Raw genomic sequence first — 22,617 nt, 5'->3', positions numbered from 1 at the left:
GTATCTCAAGGAGTTAATATCTCTCTCTTGATTTGATTTTTACTCAAGCTAAAAACAATAGCGAGTTTTTATCAAATACAAGGAATAACTTGTACGGTACCAAAGACCAATGTCCAAGGATCAATCAATATCAATAAACATCCAAAGGTGGATTTCCAATTGATGATCACGAACGCTCAACTTGTATTATTTCAATTATATAAAATATAATGCGGAAAAGAAATAACACAAACACCATAAATTTTGTTAACGAGGAAACCGCAAATGCAGAAAACCCCGGGACCTAGTCCAGATTGAATACACACTGTATTAAGCCGCTACAGACACTAGCCTACTCCAAGATAACTTCGGACTAGACTTTAGTTGAACCCCAATCAGTCTCCCACCGCCTACGCCTCTGATCCCAGCAGGATACTACGTACTTGATTCCCTTAGCTGCCCTCACCCACAACCAAGAGTTGCTGCAACCCAAAATCGCAGACTTGATAATAAACAAATCTGTCTCACACAGAAAACTCTATCAAAGGATAAATTTGTCTCCCACAGATAAACCCTAGGTTTTGTTCCGTATTTTGATATAAAATCAAGGTGAACAGGAACCAATTGATAATCCGGTCTTATATTCCCGAAGAACAGCCTAGATTAATCAATCACCTCTCTACAATCCTTCCTGACTACACAAGCGGATTGTCGAGGAATCACAAACAGTGAGACGAAGATGTTTGTGACTTCTTTATATTGCCTATCGGAGAACTCTCACGATCTCAAGCCAATCAATCGATTGGGATTGATGGGGATAAACCTGATTCCCTATTCGGTGGAGGATTATTGTTGGGAGGTGGAGGAGGTAGAGTTTCATCCTCAACAGCCATTGTTGATGCAGTTGTAGAGAATTGAGAAAAAAATATTATCTAACCTAGCTCTAGATTACCATGTAGAATATTGGTTTTGGTTTTAAATCTCATACAACTGTAATGAGATTGATTTCATTATTTTGTATATATACTACTTGTACAGATACATTGAATGAGTGAGGATCTTCATACTATAATTACATCAAAAGAATTAAATTTATTCCTATAAATTAATCAAGGAAATTAAAACTAATTACATCAGTAGTATTCTTTGCATGTACTAATCTTGTTTCCATATTCTTCATTGCATGCATTCAATCACATATTATTCTTTGCATGTACTAATCTTGTTTCCATATTCTCCATTGGATGCATTCAATCACATATTACTCTTTGCATGTACCAATCTTATTTTCATATTCTTCATTACATGTACTTAATATGTGTTGATATTATTATATATCTGCATGTGTTAATAATATTACACAAACTTTGAAGCTCTTCACTCTAGTAGTATCCCCGTTTATCAGACCTACAGAACTGGCCATCATTTCCAACCTTCCAAGAATTATATGAATGGTGATTGTCTAAACCTCTCTCCAAAACATTACATCTTTTCTTTGTGTTCTTTGTCATGTCGCCGAATTCATACGGCGGGCCTCAACCCCTAATCATACCCCACGTATTTAAGAGAACTATGCTAGATTATTAGTTATTATGACGGTAAACGGTTGCATGAATTATGCCACAAGTAGCATGTCTTTTTCTTGTCGTATAACAATAAATAAATAAAAGGTTGTATGCTGCTAATAAACATACTGCTGAGAAAATTTCTAAATGAATGACGTTCCTATTTTCTAGATAGGCAATTATGCTACTGCTTTCTTATTTTCCTTTTTTCCTCTTCCTTTTTTGGTGTTCTAACTTCTTCATTTTTGATTCCATGTTGCAACTATGAATGGATGAATACGGCTTTTGTCGAATACACAGATCCTATATGGTTAGTATTCTCAGTTTAATCTGATAATCCTAGTTTGATTTCATGGTAATGTTTGTATTTCGATTTCCATAAAAATTAAGTGATTTAAATAGGAAAAATTAAAAAAATGCCCATGTGAAGAAATGCATTTAAGAAAATGCTCACGTTTTTTTTGGTAATTTATTTAAGTAGGAATTACCAATATGTACTAATATAGTAGTCTTAGTTAGTGGCATGTCCACCCACTAAAGCCCAGTAACCAGAGGTCCAAAGATTTAAATAAAAAAAGAAATTGGACCAAAAAGTTTAACTCCAGGTCCATATACGTGTGAGAAAGTCATGTACTTTTTTTGATATCTCCAAAATACCCTCTAGTGTAATAGAATATAAACTTTAGATGAACCATTTTTTTCCAGATCCGTTTTTTTTTTCTCTTTCCTCTCGCTGCTAGTAGAGAAAATCTTCTTCTTTTTTTCGTTCTCTCCCGTTTTGTCTATCAGAGAAGAGATAATCCCATGAAGATTTTTCCAAGATATAGATCGATCCGCGAATCCAAGCTCGATTATTTATATGAAGTTTTTGGTAAGTTGATTTTCTTACTGTTGATGTTAGTCTAGGTTTCTTTTTAATCCATTTTCTTCTAGTAATGTTTATCTTAGGGTTTCTAGTATCTAATAGTTTTATGGATGTTTGATTATGTTTTGATCTCTATGCTTGATTGTTTATTTTTTTATAAAATAGTTCAGATCTAGACGGATGATCACCTTTTTTGTTCATTTCGTCAGTAGATTTGATTATATCAGTTTCATTTTATTGGTTCTAGATTTTTTTCAGTTCATTTTTGTGTATGAACCAACAGTACATATCTGCAGTAATGATAAAAACCTAGCTTTATAAACTGATTTTGATGATTTATAGTTTTTTATTAATTTATTAGGTTTTAGATCGGCTTTGATTTTGTTTTTACTTAATTTGTATGATTCAGCAGTACATATATCTCTTGATTCCTTGGAGAGAAATTAAGACTTAAGATTTTTGGGTTACGGAAATAGGAATTGAACTCGGTTTTTTGTGTTTACGATTTTTATTCTTGATTCGTTAATTTTTTTACTTCAATTTTTATAAAAATACTTCAGATCTAAATACATAATCATGTTTTAGGTTCATTTCATTAGTATATCTGATTTTTTAGTTTCATTTTGTTGGTCTTTGGTTGAAAATAGTCCAGATCTAGTTATAAAATCATGTTTTACGTTCGTTTCATTTGGAGATCTGATATTTTTAGTTTCATTTTGTTGGCTTTTGTTTTGTTTTTGTTTGGTTTTGTGTATTAACCATCAGTACGTATATGACGTACTGATTTTCTGTGTTTACTATGCAACTATATGTTTTGCTTGTGTATTAACCATCAGTACGTATATGACGTACTGTTTATATAAATCTTAATCATAATTATTCGATTTTTTGATTAGATTATGATGTTTTTAGCTTATTTGAATTCTCAATTTGATTTTCTTGTTATTTTCGTTCTTTATTTTCTAAGAAAATCATGCTTGTTTATTGTTTCAGGGGTATTATCTAGCAGTACATATGTCGCGTACTAATACAAATTACTTTTGATTCTGTTTTATTCTTAGTTTTATCACTTGTTGTTGTTTGATCCATAAGTACATATCTTCCATACTGAAATAATACTCTTTCGATTCTGTTTTTTTATAGATTCATTCCATGCAGTTGTTTTTTAGTTCATGAATCAGCAGTACATATGTGGCATACTGATACAAACTGCTTTTTGATTATGTTTTATTCTTAGTTTTATCACTTGTTGTAATTTCATCCATAAGTACATATATGCGATACTGAAATAAGACTCTCGATTTAGTTATTTTTCTTCATGGAGTTGTTTTAGACGGTGAATTAACAATACATATAATGAATACTGAAAAAGTTGCCCTTCGAATCTGTTTTATACATAGATTTTAGTCAGTTAATTCTTATGATTTTTTCAACACATATATGGAATACCGAAATAAAACTGAACCATCGTTAGGTAGTATTAATCTTGATGTTGTCATATTACTTGTACTATTCATTTTTGTTTTGTTATTCATATATTGATTGTTGTTGTATTTTAATTGTTACATTTTAATCACATTTACAGGTTCAATATGTTTGATGTTAAGAGTGTTGGCGCTTTTTGGAGGAAGTGGTCCAATGGGAGTGGAGCACTAGAGAGATCCTGTTTGTTTTTTTTAACCTGTAAGTAGTGTAGCAGATATGTACTCAAATTATGTAAGCAGTGTAGCGGATATGTACTCGAATTTCATAAACTGTGTAGCAGATATGTACTCGATATAATGAACATGTAGACACACACGTTTGGTAGTCAGGGTATTGTGGTCATTTTCATGTTTTAATTAATTGTGGACCTTCAGATAAAAGAAAATTCTGGTTGGACCCTACTATAAATAACCTTATGGGCTTAGGACCAAACAAGAAATTTTCTTTTATTTAATGCCCATGCTGTTAAGAATTCCGTTCGGACCCACCGTTTTAGTAAAAAATCGTTTACTTAGTCAAGTTCTCACCGGATGAGATGATAAATTGCTGGGTCCAATTACAAATCTACCCATTATTCTAGAGATGTAAAAATAATCTTCCACCGTCCACGAATTTAATTAATTGACGGTCAAAGATTAAGACGACCTGATTTGTAGACGTGTTTAACAAAAATGCATCTTACCGTTTAAATTAGGGAATCGACGGGTCGATAAAGAAACCATGAATAACTCATTATGTCTTCTGGTTCATTCTCTCCTTTCCCCCTCCAACAACATTTGTCATACTTTACATCTTCATGGCCAACAAACGTTCAGTTTTTTCCGACAACATTAACTCATTTTGAGGTTACTGATTTAGAAACATTAAAAATTGAAGATAACAAAGATGTGAAAATGGAAGAAGTAACGAAACAAATGGAACGCGATCTAATTTTTTTTAGGTAATGATTCTAATTTAAATGGGGATTCTGGTTTCTGCTGGGAAATAATTTTAATTAAATTTGGTGGTTGAAATTTTAATGATTATACATAATTTTCAACTGATGCAATGTTTATAATTTTTGAAATTAGGGTTCATCGTGAGTTTAATTATGGTGATTTGTAAGTGAGGAAAGGGGGGAAAAGAAATTAGAATTGCTTCCTTAGGACATGAATTAACCAGAACTGCTGCTTCCATTGATTGTAGCTGTTACAATCAATTGATAAGATTGAGAAATGAAATTGGATTTTGGTGGTTTTGGGAGGAGATTTCAACTGATAAACAGGGAAGAAGATCTGTTGTTGTTGCAGTGGAAGTTGGTCGCGGAGATGGGTATTTAGAACTGAAGACGGGTATTCACAATGGGTTATTAAAGCTTACGAGTTTTAGTTGAATTAGAACTGGAGTAAGGAGTTAGGTCATATGAGAAGGATACCTTGGCGAGCACCTGAAACTGCACTTGACCTGTTCGATAAAAATTCTTAGTTGGTACCGAGTCCAGTAGTTAATTCATAATTGGTACCGAGTCAGGAGTTCACTTCGTATTGACTCAATGTGTTAACTCGTACCGACTCACCGATTCAGGGTATGTAATGTCTTTTGGCATGACCTATTGGAGGCCACCTGTCCTCTAACGGGATGGAAAAGGTCAACATATGAAAACATGGGTATTTTCTTAAATGCATTTCCCCACGTGGGCTTTTTATTAATTTCCCATTTAAATATGAACTAAGTACTTGCATTCTAATGCAGCGCCTATGATTTACAATGGCATAAATCATCTATTCTATCAATGGAGCACTAAGGGTGCAGTTTGGGGTGACGTAGTGTGGGCTCATACAACATCCACTGAACTCGTAAACTGGATTCACCATAAATATGCGATCGTTCCATCCGAACCGTTTGATATCGAAGGTGTTTGGTCAGGTTCAGCAACATTTGTACAAGGAAAGCCGATTATTCAATACACAGGAATTATTAAGTCGAGCCAATGGAACTACCAAGTTCAGGACATGGCAGTGCCTAAGAACTTATCTGATCCTTACCTTGTAGAATGGGTTAAACCTGTTCAATATAATCCGGTAATTAAACCAACTGGCATTATTAATGGTAGTGCATTCAGGGATCCGACTACTGGTTGCCAAGGTCCTGATGGAGTGTGGAGAGTGACAATAGGGTGGAAACTAGGCAACAATGGAATATCGAAGTGATGATTTTATTCATTGGACTAAAGCTGAACATGCTCTTCACTGGGCGAAGGACACTGGAATGTGGGAATGCCCCGATTTCTTTCCAGTATCCGTTGATGGAAAAGAGGGTTTGGATACTTCAGTTCTCGGTCCTAATGTTAAACATGTGTTCAAGGTGAGTTTGGATGATACCAAACATGACTATTATACTATTGGGACTTACAACCCTGAAAAGGATAAGTATACTCCTGACGAAGGATCCATCGATAATGATTCTGGTTTGAGGTATGATTACGGAAAGTTTTATGCTTCGAAAACATTCTTTGATAGTGAAAAGAATCGGAGAGTACTGTGGGATTGGGTAAACGAATCTAGTAGTGTAGCAGATGATATCAAGAAAGGTTGGGCTGGATTACAAGTACGTATACGTTTTAAACCATGTGCTAGAATTTCGTTGCAGGGGATATTGAAATCTTGTGTACTAAACTATGCATACCAATCGGTTTTCTTTTGCAGGCAGTTCCTCGAACAGTATGGCTTGCGGAAAATTGCAAGCAATTGAAGCAATGGCCTGTTAAAGAAATACAACAACTCCGTACCAAACGAGTTTCTTTACAAAGTCATGTTCTTAAAAGGCATTCAATATTAGAAGTTCCTGGTCTAACAGCTTCGCAGGCAGATGCAGATGTTAAATTTAAACTGCCGAAGCTGAAAGATGCAGAAATCATGGACCCTAGTTGGGTTAACCCACAACTGCTTTGTAGTTCAAAGCCAGCATCAGTGCAAGGAAAATCAGGACCATTTGGTTTGCTGGCTTTGGCTTCTAAGAACTTAGAAGAACAGACAGCTATTTTTTTCAAATTCGTTTGGCCATCAGAGCAGGTCAGTTTCGTTTCACATTTCAATGTGCACTTCAGATTAACTTTAAACTCTTACTCCATGAGGCTAAATGTATGTTTAACAGGTCCTCGTTGGAAAAAAGTACCGACAAAACCCCATATGGAGCTTTTATTGATGTTGATCCTCATTGTGATCACATGCTATCTCTAAGGAGCTTGGTATGTTCGAATCTTATTAGCTTGAGTTCTCCAAATTTTATTATGTGTATTAGCTTGAGTTCGAATCTTATTAGCTTGGTATGTTCGAGTCTTTGAAGTATGATTATAACGATTTTGTGTATGTGTTCAATTTTGAACTAGAATTTGAATTATTAATTTTTTGGCAGATTGATCACTCAATAGTGGAGAGTTATGGTGTTCATGGAAAAGCTGTTATAACAGCTAGAGTATATCCAACATTGGCTATTGACAGCCAAGCTCACCTTTACGTATTTAATAATGGAACTGAATATGTGGAGATGTCAAGTCTTAAGGCATGGAGCATGAAGAAAGCTGAAATCAAGTATCTAAAAGATTTGAAACACTCAGATATCTAATTTCTGAAGACATTGGTGCTCAGATTTTCACACATTTACTGAGAGGGTAATGCATGTGAAGATATGCTATTGTAATATTACTACCGAGATCTGTTGGTGGTCTTTTTCACCTTCGATTATATATGTTGTAATGAGGGAGAATAGATGTTCTTCCCACTTATCGTTTCGTTAGAAGTTCGGAGGTTTGGTGTAATATCCCACTCTGATTTTCATTTTCCTGTATAAATAAAAATTACCCTCTCTCGGGATTGTCTAAAAATAAGTCCAAGTTCAATCCTCGCCGAAATGACATTCCGAAACTAAGACCCTTGTATAATTAACCTCGATATTTTTGTGTTCCTATATATGTGCTTAACTGCTTATCCAAGGTTTAAATGTCGGCACCTCTGGAGAAAAATATGCAATATGATCATCCAAGAAATAAGTACAAATACCATCAAATCTTCTTTGGCCCTGTACAGAGACATCTCAACTTCTGGAATAGATTAGATGGTGAACCCTCTTACAGCTAATAAAAAGGGAAATGTACGATTGTTTTCAGTTTGTATATCAATTGGGTAATGAAGCAACATATGCAAAAAGGACCAGTTTTTGCACTGAACAAATTTTCAAATTTTTTGTTTTTTTGGCACCATGTAGGAATAGTCTAACATGTTGCCCGACAGTTGGCTCTCATATTTCACGTCAGTAGTTTGATTTTCTGTGGTGGAAATGTAGTTGCAGGAAAACCTACAATCACACCCCAATGTATCTAAACGATAACCTAAGTAATCATAATGAATTCTTTTATTAATTATCAAGGTTTATAATTGGATACAAAGGATTACAATGACTTTACTTGCTTTCCAAACAAACTTTCTCTCTCCTAGTTTCTTGTCTAACTCTCACTAAAAGATCTCTCTTTATGTGATGACTTCTTTCCAATTCCCTTGTTCAACCCTGAAATTCCCCTATTCTATGAAATTCTTGTTGATGATCGATTCACACGGGGAATATTCCAACTAAATGGTGACGCGATCAGAATAGCTTTGGAATATTCTCGTCGTGCAGCTGGTTTAGAGATCTCTTATCCTTATGAGGTGCAAAATGAATCGCATCGTGATAAGGTCATCGATTCTACCGAATATACTCTTGATAACTTCTTCAAAAATTACTATGTTGCAATTATGAAAAGCAATTCAACTAAATGGGCCGTTCGCCTAAGAAGAAAAGATGATATCGCTGAAGATAATAAGATCATGCGAGATGTTGATTGGAATGATAAATCTAACAGTTCTGCCCGCAGATCTAATGACTCAAGCTGGCATAATTGCCCTGTCATTCTAGAGTGTCCTTATATTTATGGTAAAGCTGAGGATGGCTCTGATATTCCTCTTCCCGAAAAGTTTTCTTCTTACCAACCTTGGAAATTTGTACTTTCCGAAGCTGAAACAAAGAAAGTGGTATGGGGGCTTCGCATAAATGTTCTCAATCTCGCATAATTTCCTTCCAATTTCTTATTTTCCCATTTTTTTAATTGCAGGTTGCTAGGACCAAGACTTCACATAATGTATCAGCTTCGCAGAATAATAAAGTAAGAAACATTATGTTTAACTTTAACAATATTGTTTCCTCTGTTTCTTATCTTGCTTATTCGTGTAGGTGAAACCTTTGTGTGATAAGACTTCAGGTAAAGGTAAGAATATTCCTAAAAGGCCTACGTCTAAGTCTTCGTCAAAAATGACATCTTCAATGGATGATCTCTCCAGGAAGCGTAAAACATACGATTATTCTTCAAGTTCGGAGTCTAGTGAGGAAGACATTCTTGCCCTGAGGATTCATCAGTTTACTCTTCTTTGAAAGAGTTATCCAATCTTTTTGTTGGAGATCTTTTGACTACTATTGACAATGAAGAATTGAATCGTGCCTTTGGAATGGTCTCTAAGATATGCAATGCTCCTACTTTAGATGATCCATCTCTTCGTGGAGATGCCTCTGCGATAAATCCAAACCTCCAATTTACAAACGGCTCTTTGGTAATATTTGAAACTTTACCTTTTGTTTTTCTTTAGTCTTGCTTTATTCCTAGCTGTAATACTTCCTTTCGTTCTCGCAGGGAGCCCGTTTATCTTATGTAATCTCCTCAGACTACCAAAGAAGACTTATTAAGCTTGAGAAAGAAAATGCTAAGCTTAAAATTGAGAATTCGACAAATTCTAAGTTGATTCGTAGAGCCCGAGAAAGAAATAATGAACTCATTGGTATGTAGCCTTTACTTTCCTTGTTTTTCTGTTTTATGCGTTAATTCGCATTTCTTATTTTGTTATATTCGCAGACCTGTATAATCTTTGGGATGAGGCTGACAATCTCCCTGATGATGAAATCCTTTTAGAACATCTTAACTCTTCTTTAAATAACTATCCCAACCAAGGATTTGAAAATCTGAGTTCGGAAGAATTAAGACTGAAATATGCTTCTCTTAGAAAAATCCATAGATATTTATTGACTTCATTTAATAATTTTAAACGTCGTCTTCATGAGAGCCAAGAAAAAATTCAATTTTTAGAAACGAAGAAGAATAAGCTTATTAATGAGAAAGATGAGATTGCTCTTAAGGGTGCGAAAGCACTAGAAAAATTCCAAGAATCCATTATTGAGGTTCAAAAAGAACGTGATTTAGGTTTGAGTGAAAATAACATACTTGTCGAAGAAAGAAATTTAATTCGCTCTCAGCTTCTCATAGAAAGCGAAGCGGAATTTAGTTGGGCTGCTAGGATTCTGAATGATGCTAGAAAGGATTTAGTTATAAACGTGAGCCTTCAAGCTGAACATTCCGCACTGTTTAAAGACATTGTTTCCAACTATAAAGGTTAAATGTTGCTCTATTAATACTTGTCTTTTCTTTGAAAATAACATCTTCTTCTTCTTTTTTTTTATGCGTCCTAACCCGCTTATTCATATTTCGCAGACAAGGAGAAGGATCATCTTCAGAAGATTGAAGAATTTGAAACTCGCTTAGTTTCTAAAGAGAAAGATTTATCTGCTCGCAACTCCAAGTACCGGCAATTGAAGAATAATTTCACCATCATGGTTTCAAACAATAGTAATGATGCTAATCATGCTCGCGAAGTTGCTGTTAAGAAAGTCTGCGCTGACAATAACATTCTTCTTACAAAGTATAAATTTCCATAAATCCCTGACAATGAACATATTTATGATATTTCGGATAGTGAGGGAGAAGATGAAGAATTTGAAGAAGAAATAAGCGGTTATGAGGCTGAGTGAGACGAAGAAAATGAAGATTAATCATTTTCATTTGTTGTAAAATCTTTTTCATGTAATCTTAGAAACATGCACTTTTTGAGCATTAGTTTTCACTCCTTTAATATAAATTTCCTTTGTTCGCATTCGCATCCAAAATATCATTCTTTCGCATGTATATAAGTTTATTAAATGGGGCAAATCACATTTCATTTTCATTCCCATTCTTGCCTCTGTTAATTGACACATCTTGATAGACTTAGCATGATTAATGTTATTTTATAGTTCTCCATGCATTTGGTGCGAATGCGTTCGCATCACTCTTTTTTCTCTGTTAGTTCCTGTAAAACAAAATTAGTTTAAAATTTTATGTTTCTCACAAGGTCTTATTTTTCCTTCCTATGTAAAGGTCTTATCTTGCCTTAATTCTGTGCGACGAGATCGCAGGAGGTCTTTACACTGTAGTGTATCGTCCCATTAATCTCGTCTTATCTTTTTCTTGTATTATTTCCTTTTCAGGTTTTATCGCATAAATATGATAAGTCTTGATACTCCCTTGAGTAAAAAGTCTTATGACATTTACGTCTTTTGACACAATTCAGCTCCCTAATGGAGGGTGCCGTCTTTATCTTCCCCTTGATTGCCCCTTCAAGGAAGCTTACCTCTACCGGGTTAAGGTTATGGATCTTCCCATCCGGTTAATTCAACAACCAGTTGATTTCGCAGTCTCACATCCCACTACCGATAAGGTTTATGGTTGCGAGACCGCACCCTAAGTGGGGTATCTTCGGACCGAGTGCATCATAGTCAGGACTTGTCAAGAGTGGCAAGGTATGATCCATACGCCCCGGGCACTCTTGACTCAACCGTGTACCTCGGCGCACTGATCGAGTTTCTGCACTCCTTAGGAGAGACTTTCTCACCTTAGTCTCTTAATCTAAGATCATTATCTTAGACTAAAAATTTAAGGTACCTCTCCCGGATGGGCATTTTCGTTTATTCTCACCCCAAATCTCCATGACTCAAGTTCCAGGGTCGGTATAGCTTTCCCTTGAGTCATGATTTCTAGGTTTTTCCGACTATGATGTGCGATAGGTCTTACTTTTTGCCTCTTGCATGTATGCGAACAAGGTTGCACGCCACATTCGGATTCCTAGTCTATCTTGATAAAAATTATCATATCTGGTGCCTTTTATTAAGGTTTTATTATAAAAATTTTAATTTTTCTTTTCTTGACACGGTATCACTTCAAGAAATTAGAATTTATCATTCAATTTTCAATTTCTGAGTTTATACAACTCTAGTATATAGATTTATTATCAACTTGTTTCTCATAAAGAAAGACATGTGCATTCCCCATATTACTCACTTATCCCCTTCAATTTTTGTATCTCTTTAAGATCGCAGATGCTTTTCAGAATATTATTTCGCATAACCCTTTCAATATCCTCTGTGAGATCACCATCACACCCTTCATTTTTGTCTTGAGAACACAACTTCTGCCTCTGCATTCTTCCTCCTTCTGTAGAAGTAATATTTCTGGTTCGCTTAATATCGTTATTCACATAAAATCCTACTTCAGTATTATGCTTATTTGTTTGTCCAACTTGATATACTGCGTCCACCATTAATCTCTCATCTCTTTGACTATCTGCATCATGCTTTTTCCATTTCCTTTGTTTACTCTCTCTTTCTTCGCATTTATCAATGTCAATTTCTTGAAAATTTCTACTTTCAATTGTATCCCCTCTTATAATACCAACACCCTGGGGTAAATGAAATTTTATGCACTGGTGAAATGTCGAAGCCACACCCAAGATACTATGCAGCCATGGTCTTCCAATCAGAGCGTTATAGGGTGATTCGACATCCACAACACAGAATACAATTTTTGTTGCCATATTCTGAAGAAGAATCCTCATTGTAACCTCTCCTTTTGGTTTGTTCGCAGTTCCATTGAAGCCATAAATTTTATACGTTGAAGGAATCAATTTGTCGTCCCTTCCACCCATGGTTTTGTATGTAGGATAAAAGAGAATGTCGACAGAGCTTCCGGGATCTATAAGTATTCTATTTATTCCCCAAGTGTTTGCTTCATCTTCCTCATCATCTTCTACCTTTGTTTTCGAATTAATTCCTAATCTCACTACTAATGGACATTCACGCGATTCCCCTCCTCCTGGTGTTTCTTCCGCACTAAATGAGATAGTCTGTTTTTGCAAATCCCCCAATAGTGATACTTTCGCAAGATTGAGAATTTCTCTTCCATCAGTATCTCTCGCATACACCCTACTTATGACATTGTCATGGAAGTCTTCCATGTTTCTGAATGAATGTACAATTGAATTACAATATAGATTCTTCGCTTTCGCGCCTACTTCAATTACAAATGTATTTTTTCCTTTCTCCTTTGCATATACATTTCCTCCGGTGGTGGTGGTAAATTCTTTGGTGGTTGTGCTAAGAAATGATCCAATTTTCCTTGTTCAATCATTCACAATATGATTTTCCTCACATTTCTGCAATTACTTGTCGTGTGACCGTTAAAGCGATGATATACACAAAATTCTCTGTTCCTCTTCCCTGGGGGTGGTTCATCTCCTACATTATGTGGTTCTGGGATTTCTCCCATTAAAATGACAGCTTCCCATACTTTATCTATTGTTGTATCCATCTTCGGTAGGTTTATCTGTTCCCATACTATCCTTCTAGTTCCTTGTCTTTTATTACAATATGGTTGTTGACCTCCTGAACTTTCTGGTGGATTATCCATTCTTTGAATCTTATTACTACCTCCATGATTTTGAAATTATTTGTCTCTATACTCTTTGTCAAATTCAGCTTGATCTGCACTACCTATGGCTATTAGCTTTTGTTCCATTTCTGCAATGTTCCTTCCTTGATTTCCATGCGACGTACTCGCAACAGCATTTGTCACTCTTGGGAGTAAACTTGCATTTCCACCTTTCGCATCAGGTACTGCAACTGGGTATGACTCCATATCTCTTTTCTTTTCCTCAAGTGCTATGTACTCCTCTTGAAATTCGCACAACTCTGACATTGTTATTGTATCCTTTATCTTGAAGATTTGTGTATATAATAAATCTGTAGCGAAAAGAGCATTGATAAATGCAAGAATAAAGTGTTGCTCATCCACTCGTATTCCCATTTCATTACAAATGGTTCTCCAGCGTGTTGTTAGATGACGCAAATTCTCATTTGTTCTTCTGCGAAGTCTGAATGCCGTCCCAATCCCTGGTCTTGACATATTATTGCTGATATATTGTCCTAAAAAGACGTTCTGTAAATGTTTAAATGATCCAATATATTCTAATGGTAGTCCTTCAAACCATTTCAGAGATTCCCCTGCCAGGCTCGCAGCAAAATATTTACACATTACTGCATCATTATTTTCCCATTGCAATAAAGACCAGGTGTAAGCTTTCACGTGTTGTACTGCACAGGCGCTTCCATCAAATATGCTAGTGAACACTGGTAAATTGCACTTGGACGGTATCACTGCCCTTTAAATCTTCCTTGTAAAGGGAGTTTTCCCAGCTTCCTCCACTGCTTCTTCTATTTGTCTCCTTCCACCATTTCTTTTCGCAATCATCATTTCTCTTAATTCTGCCATTTCTTTAAGAATTTATTCAGTGAATCTTTGATCTATATATTCTCGCATATGTATTTTTAACCTTGCTTGCCTCAGTCTATTCTCATGATTATTCTGACGTACTTCTTCTTGTATCTCATATTCTTCAGCTTCTTCTCTTCTTTGTAGTTGCAGGAAATCCTACAATACACCCCTCGTATGATTTTATCATTGATCAGCTCATTTTTAGGTTTACACTCTTAATTTTACTGATTAATTTATTGATGTCGTTTCTGAAATTGTTCTGCGACGCTTTTGTGCAATACCATTGTTAACTTCGCTGAGACATAACTGTTGCGAGATTCTGATCTTACATATTGCCTCTTATCATATCTTATCTGCAAAGTAGAGAATGATGTGATAAATGCCGCAACCGCTTATTTTCTCATATTCTGCATTTATCACACGTATTCTTTTTTCCATTTATTTCTCGACACGTCTTTTGTAACCGTTACTTTTAAACCGCTTAAATCTTTCCGTATTAACCATGTTTATTTTCTCGAGGAAAAATTCCCTCTATATATATTTCTTTTCATCCTCTTCTTCTTTCTTTTTATTCTCTCTGCAACTTCATCGTTCTTCTACAAACTCCATTATTGCAACTTTTCTTCTTTCTTGTTCAATCTTTTTAAATTCTTCTTCATCTTCAAATTAGATCTTCATAGTTCGTGATCTTCTTCAAGATAATTTCCCTGCTATCATTTTCATGGATTCATCAAGGTTAGTCTTCTTTTTTTCCTTTTAAGTTTTGCTGAAATTGATATATTTGAAATTGAATCTTGTTTATTGCCTTATGTGATGTTGTTTATGTGATTCCCATACTCTTGTTATTTCAGCAAAAGCGGCTCCAACACTAAATTTTCAGTTCAGAACCTAACAATCCCAAATCACAGCATAAAGTTGTCGTTCATAAAAGAAGTCTGCGAATGAGAAGGTAGTAAGAAACACTATCTTTTTCTAATAACAATATTGTTGCCTCTGTTTCTTATCTAGATTGTAATTCGCAGGGTGATAAAGATCTTCATAACCTCACAAGAAATCTCGCCACCTCAAGGTGTTCCAACTACTGTTCCCTTCCACTACTCATTTCTTCCAAATCTCCTGCGACATCTTCGCAAGATAAACCTTTATCTCCAATTCATGAAGACGCTGCCTCTGACTTCATTTCTTCCAAATCTCCTGCGATATATTCGCAAGATAAACCTTTATCTCCAACTCGCGAAATGCTTCTGATTTCATTTCTCCAGTTGATCTTCTATGATGAAATTCCCCTTGTGGTTCCTTCTGCGAATGAAACCTCTTCTCTTCCCATTGAGAATGTTTCTCAACCTTCTATCTCTACCAGTTCTCTACCTAAGTCTCTCCTTTGTCGAAAGAGACCGTGGAAGGGATAAATTGCTTTCAAGGTTTTATCTGAGATTCTGATGATGGCAAGAAGTCTTCTACTGATCCCATCAAGTCTAATGTTTGCGAAATTCTGAGCAAGCATTTGGGTTCTGACAAAGCTGCTTCGCAGACAACTTTAGAAAAAGAATGTAATGCTCTTCGTCTTGAAAATCAGAAACTTCAGAATGTTTTGCTGGATCGTGATAATCTTCGCAAGAAGAATGATGAATTAAGAGGTATGATTTCCTCATCTATGTCTTTAATTTGCCTTTTCGATGGTTTTATCCTTCCCTGTTTAATTATCCTTTAAATCCCTCTTTCGCATGTTAAGCATTAAATCAGAAACGAGTAATGGAGAGATATCAATTTGAATCTGCTGTTGAAGAAGCCCGTGTTGATAAAGAAGTCTTAATGGATCAATATAACCAATTAGATAACTCTATTCATATTCTCTTGATCAAATAAATAACTTACCAATGAAAATACCCAATTAGTTGAAAACAAGATCTATTAAGTAATGAAGTATCTCGTCTTTCTTATTCTTTAACCAAAGCTAATTTAGGGATGGAAACTTTATCAGATGAGAATAAAACCTTGTCTCAAGAGAAGCGAGTTTATTTAAACAAGATGGCGATATCTTCGCAACAACTTAATATTCTCCAAAAAGTATGTGCTGACCAAGAAAATCTCTTCGCTCTTTAAGAAATGAACTTAAAGAAGTAACAGAATCATCTATCACTGAAAGAGATTCACTCATTCAAGGTAGAATAGCTTTAAGTGTGAAGGCAAATCAGCTTAAAGAACAATATTCCAAATTAGAAGAATCTTATTCTTCTCTTGCGAAGAAAAATGCCTTCCTTGTTTCTAAAGAGAAAAATCTTCAGTCTCGACTTAAAGGTTTAGTTGGAGATAAATTTGATGACGCAATGGATCATTGGGAGAATAGTTGTCTATCCTTGGTTCAACACTTATTTCGCAAAAGGAAGGTAGTCATAATAGTTTGACTGCCTTAATTATCTTTCCTTTGTCATATCTCTCTGAATTCCTTATCTTAATAAAATTTTGTATTCTATTTTTCGCAGAGTCTGAGAAGAATCTTCATTCTTCTATTTCTGATTGGAGGCTAAATATGCTAAAATTCGCAAAGAGAATGCATTACTTGTCTCTACCCTTACTGGTTCTCGCGACCGGCAGAAAGAAGACTTGATTATCTTGCTTATTTTAAGGATATTCAAGATAGGAATCATCAAAGAGCACTTCTTCGCCAAGTTCATCTCCGGGCTGAAGTCCTTGTAAATGACATTTTTTGTCCAACTCTCTTCCTCCTACATCAATTGATCCTTTAGAAGTAGATGATGATGAAGTTCCTCGTCCTGCTGATAGTGATTACGATTATGAAAGCGGTGCAGAGGATAATTTCCTGGAAGATGAAGAAGAAGTTCCTTCTAAAGAAGTATCTGCTGGTGTTAATCAGAATGAGAAAGAAATTTCTCCTGAAGAAGTAGTTGCTGGATCAAGATGCTAATCAAGTAATTGGGCGATAATCAAAATGCTAGTCATGACGAAGATCAAAGCCGAAATGAAGGAGAAGCTTGCGAGAATGTTGGCGAAGAACTTCTGTCATCTCCTGCTACTGATATTGATATTGAAGCTTGAGCTTCTTTTCTAGCTTTGTTTTCTTGAGCTGTCTTATTTTTATTACTTTTGAGAGCTACATTTTTCAATCGACTTTGAGTCAACTTTTTTTAATATTTTGTTGATAAGAAAGATAATGCTTCTTGTATATCGATTCCCATACTTGCCTCTCATTATCTTTCTTGCAAAAATAATCTGTTATAATGCTTATAATTAGTTTGTTTTATTATATGGTCTTATTTTGCCTTCCTAATTAAAGGTCTTATTATGCCATCTCTTGTCATTGCGACAAAATCGCAGGACGTCCTTGCACTTTCATACAAAAACCCATTGATCTTGTCTTAACTTTTTCTTTTGTATTATGGCCTCTTCAGGAATGTTGCGACAATATGACAGGCCTAAATATTCTTGCGAAAATAAAGCCCCATGACATTGCCGTCTTGCGATGAAATCGCAGGACGTCTTCGCACTTTCATGCGAAAACCCATTGATCTCATCTTATCTTTTTCTTTTGTATTATTGCCTCTTCAGGATGTTGCACAAATATGACAAGCCTTAATTATCCTTGCGAATAATAAGCCTCATGACATTTGCGTCTTAAGACACTTATCATCCCTAATGGAGGGTGCCGCCCTTATCTTCCCCCTGGTTGCCCCTTCAAGGAGGCGTACTTCTACCATACAAGGTTAGCTCCTCCCATCCAGTCTTAACAACAACCAGTTGTTTTCGCAGCCTCTTATCCCTTTTACCTATAGGGCTTATGGTTACGAGACTGCACCCTAAGTGGGGTTTTCTTCAGGCCGAGTGCAGTATAAGCCAAGACTTGTCAAGAATGGCAAGGACGCTTCAAACGCCCTCGGCACTCTTGACTCAACCGTGTACCTCGGCGCCTTGATCAGATCTGCACTCCTTGGGAGAGTCCTTATTACCTTAGTCGCCCAACCTAAGTCATATGCTTAAGTTGAGAATCCAAGGTGCCTCTCCCGGATGGGTTTATTGACCCCAAATCTCCATGACTCAGGTTCCGGTGGCGGTAGCCTTTCCCTGAGCCATGTAACAGGTACCCCCTAATATGACGTACTTTAGGTCTTACATTTGCCTCTTGCGAAATTTTATTCGCGAACTAGGGTGTACGCCATAAAGGTTCGCCCCTTTCTTTTATGTCATTGTTCTCTGCGAAAATTTCGCACATCATGATCTTGTTTTGTCATGAATAATCCTGCAATTATTCTTTCAGAATTCATAACTTCTCAAAGCTTCTTACGGATAATATCTTTTCAAGTACAATTGTTCCATGGTCTATCTAATCTATGACCAACATCTCTTCCTTCTGGGTCCATTAATCTATAAGCTCCTGTTCCAACTATCTCCTTATGATGTAAGGTCCATCCCATTTTTTCGCTAATTTTCCACCATTTTCTCGCTGATATATTGGTGTTTCTCGCAGAACTAAATCTCCTGGTTGAAATTCACGTATTTTGACACGTTTATTATATTCTCGAGCTAATCTTCGCTGATAATTCTCCATATGTTGTAAAGCTTTTTCTCTTTTTTCTTCTAATTCATCAAGTTTGTTTAAATTAAACCCGCACTAAGATTTTTCTCCCAAGCTTCTCTTTTTGTTGTCGGAATAACAACTTCTGTTGGTAACACCGCTTCAACTCCATATGTTAAACAAAAAGGTGACATTCCAGTAGCTTCTCTTCTAGTTGTATTATAAGCCCATACTGCATTATGTACTTGTTCGCACCATGATCTGTGATGTCCTTCTAATTTCTTCTTTAATATATCTGCAATTGTTTTATTTGTTGCTTCTACTTGCCCATTAGCTTGTGGATATAAAGGAGTGGACTTTCCACATTTTATCTTGAATGCATTAGTAACATTTCTATGTTCTGCCCCTCAAACTGTTTCCCATTATCAGATACCAACTGTGCAGGAATTCCAATCTGCAAATGATATTTTCGAATATGAATGTAAAGATATCTTTGTCGCGAATATGTTGTACTGCCTTCACTTCTGTCCATTTTGTGAAATAATCTGTTGCGACTATTAAGTATCTTCTTTGTCCAGTTCCTGGTAAAAATGGCCCCACAATGTCTAAGCCCCATTTTCCAAAGGGCCACACACTGGTTGAAGATGACAATGGTGCTCCTGGTGCATGTATCTTCTTTCCATGCCGCTGACAATCTTCGCAACGTCTTGATATTTGTTTTGCATCTTCATGCATGTATGGCCAGTAATAACCTTGCATTTTTGCTATGTGCCAAAGATCTTCCTCCACTATGATTGCCAGCGTCTCCACTATGTAACATTTTCAGCACCTTTTCTCCTTCCTCTCGTGTCAAACATCTGAGTGATGGTCCACTAAAGATTTTCGGTATAACAACCCATCTCTTAATTCATAATTCGTTGCTCGGCTTTTTAACTTGTGTGTTTCCAATCTATTTCTTGGTGTTTCTCCTTTCGCCAAATATGCGTGAAGTCCATTCTCCAGTCTGCGACATTATTTATTTGTTCTTCTTTTTCATTATCTATGACCATCACATCCACATCTTCCTCTTCTTTATTGATGATGGTGACAGAAGTGTTTGTATTTTTATGCATCTCGCAGTTGGATCTGTCATCATACTTGAGATGAAAGCAAAAGCGTCTGCGAGTCTATTATCCTTTCTTGAAATGTGCCTCCATTTTATTTTGGGATTTTCGCTGACAATTCTCAACCATTCTTGTATTTCTTCAGGGATGGTTCATTTGTAGTATACTCTCCTTTTATTTGGCGAATAACTAGCTGCGAATCACTAGTGATCCTGGCATTTTCTAGTTTCATTTCTATTGCGAATTTTAATGCATGTATCACAGCTTCATATTCTGTTTCATTATTAGTGGATTCAAATTCCAACTGAATGAAAAAGCCATCTTTATTCCTTCTGGCGAAATTAAAACAATTCCAACTCCATTTCCTTCTCCATTTGATGATCCATCTACCAGTATTTCCCATCTATTTGGTTCTGTTAATAAATCTTTTGGATCTCCATGTTCTCTTCTACATCCATCATTTCTTCTACTGCTTCATCTTCTTCTAAAGGAAATTCTGCCAAGAAATCCGCAACAACTTGTGATTTTGGTGAAGATAAAACTTCATATTTAATATCAAAATGGCCTACTTGTGCATTCCATCTCTCTACCCTTCCTGATCTTTTAGAATTCTTCATCACTGATTCAATTGGTACTTTTGTTAATACCTTATCTTGTGTGCTTGAAAGTATGCGGAGCTTAAATGATGCATAAACTAATGCTAAGATCAACTTTTCAATTTTGAGTAATTCTTCTCTGCGGTATTAAAAGTTTTGCTAATGTAATAAATGGGTTTCTCCACTCCTGCGTCTACTCGCAATAATACAACACTTAATGCATGCGACGTTGTCGCAAGGTAAATCAATAATTCTTCTCCTGGTTCTGCCTTTTGTAATAGTTGTATTCATAAGATGTTCTTTGATTCCTTGAAAAGCCTTTTCACATTCATCACTCCATTTAAATTTCGCACCCTTCTTGAGTATATCGAAAAAATATTTGCATTTGTCTGATGATCGCGAAATGAATCTCCCCAGCGAAGCTAGAAGCCCATTCAACTTCTGTACATCTTTTATTGTTGCTGGTGTTGGCATGTCACGAACTGCTTGCACTTTTTCTGGATCAACCTGTATTCCTTCCTTTGATACAATGTAGCCTAAAAATTTCCCGATGCAACTCCAATAGTACACTTCTCGGGATTCAATTTAATGTTATACTGCCGCATTTGTTCAAAAATCTCCCTCAAGTCTTGTACATGGTCTTAGCTTCCTTACTCTTTACCAACATGTCATCCACGTATACTTCTAATGTTTTGTGTATCCATTTTGCGAACACCTTCTCTACCATTCTTTGATATGTTTCCCCCGCATTTCGCAAACCAAACGGCATTTTCGTATAACAATATAAACCTCTAGGGCAAAGAAAGCAGTATGTTCTTGATCTTCTTCAGCGAGAGGAATTTGGTTATACCCTTTGTACCCATCTAAAGATGATACCCTATCATTTCCTGCTGCAGATTCCACCATTTGAGGAATATCGGGTAATGGAAAACTATCTTTAGGGAAAGCTTTGTTCAAATCAGTGAAATTTATGCAAATCCTGATTCCCTTGTTTTTCTTTGGGACAATGACCATATTCGCTATCCATTCTGGGTATTTAGCTTCTCTTATAATTCATGCCTCCATCATTTTCTGTAATTCTTCTTCTATTTGGGAATGGTAAGTTGTTGTGATTTTTCTTATTCTCTGTTTAAATGGTCTCACATTTTTGTTAATCTCCAGTCTGTGGCAAGCAATTTTTGGATCTATTCCTGGTATCTCATCCATGTTTCCTGCGAAAATATCTTTATATTCTCGCAGTAAATTGACAGTTCTTTCTTCTTCTTATATATCCATTTTGGTTCCAATTCTCAACACTATAGGCTCCTCTTCAGTCCCAACATTTATTTCTTTTGTTGGTTCTGCGGCAGTGTAACTGGGTTTAGGTTCTCCATTGGTGTGGGTTCTTTAATTGCTTTTATGGATCCTTCTCCTTCTTCCGAAATTTCGCTGGGTATTCCTTTGCCTTCTTTCGCCCTTATCATATATACTCTAAATTCTTCTTCCTTCTTTGCTTCCTTTACTAATTTTCTGCGAAATTATTTCCTTTTTTCTTGTTCTTCATAACGCCTTACTTCAATTTGATGACATAATTTCTCATTATCAACATCTCCTCTGATTTCACCTATTCCACTTGGAGTGGGAATTTAATGAATTGGTGCAACGTTGATACCACAACTTTTATCGCATGTATCCATGATCTTCCTAATAACATATTATATGGCGATTCCATACCCACCACGCACAATGTCAAATGTGTTTCGATTTCTCCAAGTGGAATTCGTACCACTATTTCTCCTTTAGGTTTTGTTGTGGATTTCCCAAAGCCGTGATCCAAATATGTTGAATTGGACATTTCTTCATCTTTAAATCCCATTCCCCGAAATGCATGATAAAATATTATATCAACTGAACTCCTGCATCAATTAAAGTTCTGTTCAACATCCATTCTCCTGTGGATTTTATTGTTGTATCCTTCTCTTTTCGTGTAATAGGCACTGTGACGACCAATGGAGATGTATGATTCAAATTTTC

General features: G+C 35.9%; 1 pseudogene; it reads left to right on the top strand.

Annotated features, from left to right (window-relative positions):
• Nucleotides 1–4,672: 4,672 nt before the first annotated feature.
• On the top strand, nt 4,673–7,751 carry LOC113319391 (annotated as a pseudogene).
• Nucleotides 7,752–22,617: the final 14,866 nt, after the last annotated feature.

Source organism: Papaver somniferum, chromosome 10 (genome assembly GCF_003573695.1).
Source record: "Papaver somniferum cultivar HN1 chromosome 10, ASM357369v1, whole genome shotgun sequence".
Classification (NCBI taxonomy): Eukaryota; Viridiplantae; Streptophyta; class Magnoliopsida; order Ranunculales; family Papaveraceae; genus Papaver; species Papaver somniferum.
The sequence above is the reverse complement of the archived record's forward strand: the minus strand, read 5'-3'. Positions and strand labels throughout refer to the sequence as shown.